Here is a 5,042-nt window from a genome sequence, read left to right as displayed (position 1 = left end):
ATACATCCACATCCAGAGTGACAGCCATATTAGCGGAGGGGGGGGCACGGGGAACGGGACATAATAAAAAGAAAAAAGAGAGGGAGCAAAATGAAAAAACTGGCATCAGTCCCCAGATTTTCTTCTTTCTCCTGTACACGATGTGAACACACACACACACACACACACACACACACACACACACACACACACACACACCTTTCTCTAGTGCTCAGCACTCAACAGCCCCTGGATCAGAAGTAATACGTTTCAAAAAGACCCACTACATTGGTAGCCCGAGATGCTGTGAACTGTTAGGCAACTTGAACAAGAGTCATGGGACAGTATGCTGAAGCATAATATTGACAGACTGTAGAAAAGAAACTGTGAATCTGCACTGTGCAGCATTCAGGGAGCTGAAAACCTGGTGGGACCCAAAGTTAACAGGGGGAACAGAGATTCATAGTCTCCAGCAGCACGTCAGACCTTAGAAAGAATAACACAGGGCCAGGGCCAGCATTGGCAACCCGAACTTTGAAGGAATGGACAGAGTCTACCTGTGAAACACCACACACAGACTAGACACATAGTCAACCATTGAAAGGAAGATCTGGAGGGGAAAACAAGACTGCCCATCGCAAAAGAACTCCCAGGAGTGAGACAGGCTCTGATACTGGGGGAGAACACTGAGCTGGGGGTGATACTGAACCCAGCTATCAGGCTGAATGGTTTTATATTCTTCATCTCCCTCCTGCACTCTCTCACCTTCTTAGCCAGTTCTAAAGAAAATTCCAGCTGAAACTGGGCATAGTGGCACACGCCTTTATTCTTGGGACTTTGCAGGCAGAATCAGGGAAAACTGATTTCCAGAACAACTTGGTCTACATAGTAAGTCCAGGTCTGTTAGAGCCACACAGTACTATCTTGTTAAAAGGAAGGAAGGAAGGAAGGAAGGAAGGAAGGAAGGAAGGGAGGGAGGGAGGGAGGGAGGGAGGGAGGGAGGGAGGAAGGAAGGAAGGAAGGAAGGAAGGAAGGAAGGAAGGAAAAAAAAGAAGCCAAACTGAGATCCTAGAGATGAAAACCTAAATAAATTAAATAAAAAACTTAGTGAGATAACACACTTTGATTCCTTGCTGCTGGAAACAGTGCTCCACAGGGGGTAGGTAAAGTATCCCAAGATGGCTAGGCACAAATTTGCCCTAAAAACCATTGGTTGGGTATCTTTTGTGGAGATCATATCTCAAAACCAGAAGACAATTGGAAACACCCTAAAGTCCTGGAACGAGACCTTCCACACCAGGTTGGCTAGTCTGTCTGAGGAACCACCAGCGACTGACTGGGCTTACTACAAGGCTAATGGGGCCAAGGCTGGCTTGGCAGATGATTTTGTAAAGAAGTTTAATGCTCTGAAGATCCCTGTGCCTGAGGATAAATACACAGCCCTGGTGGACACCGAGGAGAGGGAGGGTGTGAAGAACTGTGCCCAGTTTGTGTCTGGATTTCAGGCCAGGATCCAGGAGTATGAGAAGCAGCTGGAGAAAATAAAGAGCATGATTCCCTTTGACCAGATGACCCCTGATGACTTGAATGAGATCTTCCCAGAAACCAAGCTAGACAAGAAGAAGTACCCATAGTGGCACAACCAGCCCATCGAGAATGTATGAAGCAGCCCAGGACGGAGCCCTGGCTGACCTGAAATAAAACATTTACATAGAGGAAAAAAAAACACTTAGCGAAAGCCTCGTGAGTAAAATGGACCATGGGGTAGACAGAAGACCAAGGCTTGAAGACAAGGTAGACAAATCGGGTCAGTCAAGATCAAATTAATGTATTAATACAAATACATGAATGGAACATGAAGGTTCTTTGGGACACACTATGAAAAAGAGCCAACTGAATTATGAACATAAAGAAGGAGAAGAGTCATGTCAAATGCATAAAAACTTTTTTCAATGAAATTATAGCAAAGAACACCCCAAATCCTGTGAAAGAGGGGCTCATCCAGGTTCTAGAGACATTTAGAACACCGAGTACATTAAACCAGGAAAGAAATCTCCCACACTATATTGTAGTTTATGTACCAAATATACAGAACAAGGTAAGATCATTGATACGGCAGGAGAAAACCGTCAACCCACCCCATATCATTAGAATAACAGCCGATTACGCATCAGAAACTGCAAAAGCCAAAAGGGCTTAGCATGATATATTTCAAGTTCTGAAAGACCACATCTGCTGACCTATATAATATTATACGCCACAGAGATAACTGTCATAATCGAAGGAGAAAGAAAAACTGTCCATGATAAAAGCAGGCTAAAAAAAATTTACGACCACTAAGCCAGCTCTGCAGAAGACAGTGGAAGGAATTCTTCAGACTGAAGAGAAAAATAAACGCACCCAGGAGGCTCCAGGAAAGAATAAATCATGCTAGTTGAACAACTGAGAGGAAAATAACAAACCCAGCGAAACCGATAACATGACAGAAAGTAATAAAAACATTTTAATGATAATTCTGAATGATGATAGCCTCTATTCTGCAATCAATGGGTATGAGACTAGCAGATTGAACTAAAAAGCAGGATCTATCTGTTGTCCCCAACCAATCTCCTTGATTGTCAAAGACAGATTCAAGGATGGAGGGATAGGAAGACGCATCACAAGCAAATGGAATGAGGAAACACGCTGGTATCTCTGATTGATGACAAACCTCAAACTAAAAGAGTCAGAAGCGATCAAGGTTACCTCATACTAGTTGGAGAACAAATCATCAAGGAGCGTTCCCATTATAAACATATACACACCAAACACGCTCCTCCAAGGTCATAAGCCAAAGGCTGCTAGATATAAAGTCACAGGTTAGGTCTGACTCAGCAGCAGCTGGTGACTTTAGATCCACATCCTCACCAATGGACAAGTCATTCCAACAAGAAAATAAACAGAGAAATGTTCCAGTTTAATGACACCATAACAGACCATGGAGTTTCCCACTAAAATAAATCTTATTTTAGGACCCAAAACAATCCTCAGCAAATATGAAAAACGAAATAGCCTCTTGTATTCTGCCTTCAATGGCATAACATTGACGCAAAGAGAGCTATAAAAAAAAAAACAAACGCATGGAGATTAAGCTGCTGGATGATAAATGTGTCACTGAAGGAGTCATGAAGGGAAGCAAAACTTTCATAGACTCAAACAAAAATCAAAATACAGCACATCAAAACCTATGGGGTACAATGGAAGCAGTCTTAAGAGGGGAGTTTATACCTACAAATGCCTACACTAAAAATACTTAGAGGGCTCTAAAATAAATACCTTAATGATGTGCCCTGGGGCCTTGGGAAAACAAAAACAAACTAAAATCCAAAGGAAATAATTTCAGGACAATAATGAATGAAATATAAACAAAAATAAGAAACAATCAGAGGGGGCTGGAAAGATGGTTTAGTTGAGAAAAGTGCCTATTGTGTACGCAGGAGAACCTGAATTGGAATCACCAGAATGCACATAAGACTCAGGCATGGCAGGGCACATTCATGGCAGACTCCTAGAGCCCACGGGCGAGCCAGTATAGATAAGCTGGTAAGTTTCATGTTTATTGAGAGACCATGTCTCAAAACACATAATAACTAATTAAGCAAATAGATGTGGAGAACAATTGGCTTAGCTGCCTGATATCAGCAGCTCGCTCCATAGTATGTGCTTATGTGTGCATCTGTATCCACACGAATAGAGGCACACACCTACAGACATATTCATACATGACTACACACAGACACAAACACAATGTAAAGAATTGGTGAAACAAAGAGTCTATTCTTTGAAATTATAAACAAGATGCACAGACTTTTAGCCAAACTAAACAAGGGGGTGAGGAGACATAAATGAGTAAAATTAGAGGTGAGGTTAGAGAGAGAGAGAAAGATCACAGAGGATACCAATGAAATTCAGAAAGCAATATTCCTTACGCATACACGATATGGCTGAATGTCTATAGACATGGGGTTCCTGAAAGTTAAATTAAGATAAACCATTTAAACATTTATAACAAGCAACAAACTTGAAGCAGTAATTTCAGAAATTATCTCTCAACTGAAAGATAGATTCACTGCTAATCTCTACGAGACATTTAAATAAGTTGATTCCGGATCCAGTGAAGTTAACCTTCAGAATTAACATGACAAGGTTCCCTTTGTCAAGTTGACACCCAACTGTATCTCCTTATGTCATGCCCAATTTCCTAATAATGACAATAACAAGGTTTTAGTTCCCCCAAGATAATGATCCCATGTATAACCAAAAATAAGCTTTTCTTCCCACAGTGTAGGTAACAAAGCCTTTTGAGAAGCACTCAGTATTTTAGTGTCCTATAACTTAAATATGATCATATAGCTTTATAATACTTAGCCGCCAATACATGTTAATTGATGATACATTGCATCATAAAGAAGCTGATACCCGCTTGGGGTATGTATGTGTACACATACACAGATCTATTCTTCACAAAATGGGATAGGAAAACACAGGGCAATTCTGATTCCCATCTGTAACTGGTCACATGGCCTCTTCCTCTTCCTTCCTCCACCTTCAGAAAGCAGCTTAGGGGATCTTAGTTTGTCACTGGAGGGACGCTTCACACCTTCATTCCTGAAAAGTCTTGGCCATTTGCCCTCTCACCAGCAGAACACAGGCCGTGGAAACACAAAGCAAAAGGATTGCTAGTGGACCACTGAGGGTGCTGATTGGTGATACTGTTTCAAATCCTGCCCCTTGATTCCTGGGCCTGGGAATCCTGACCATTGGAGAAAAAGAACCATGAATTGGGCATTGACTCAGAATATATAGCTTCTGGAGAGCCCTGCTCCAGACACCCGGGGTACTGACACCTAGTTGGCCTTGTGTCTCTGTCTTTAAAAGGCCATTCCAGTCTCATGCACAGCAAGTTCTTTATACGCCGGCCATCTCCTTTGCCTCCCCGGTGGAATATATACTAAGACATATATGATGGGGAAAACACATCACGCCAAGCCACTAATTAAGAATTACGTTTAAACAGAGAAAAA

The 5,042-nt window shown here is 41.9% G+C and overlaps 1 pseudogene; it reads left to right on the top strand.

The window, feature by feature from the left end:
* Positions 1-1,157: 1,157 nt before the first annotated feature.
* Atp5pdl1 (ATP synthase peripheral stalk subunit d like 1) lies at positions 1,158-1,643 on the top strand (annotated as a pseudogene).
* The last annotated feature ends 3,399 nt before the right edge of the window (positions 1,644-5,042 follow it).

Source organism: Rattus norvegicus, chromosome 6 (assembly GCF_021556685.1).
Source record: "Rattus norvegicus strain SHRSP/BbbUtx chromosome 6, alternate assembly SHRSP_T2T, whole genome shotgun sequence".
In the NCBI taxonomy this organism is placed as follows: domain Eukaryota; kingdom Metazoa; phylum Chordata; class Mammalia; order Rodentia; family Muridae; genus Rattus; species Rattus norvegicus.
This window is presented reverse-complemented; position numbering and strand designations above follow the sequence as displayed.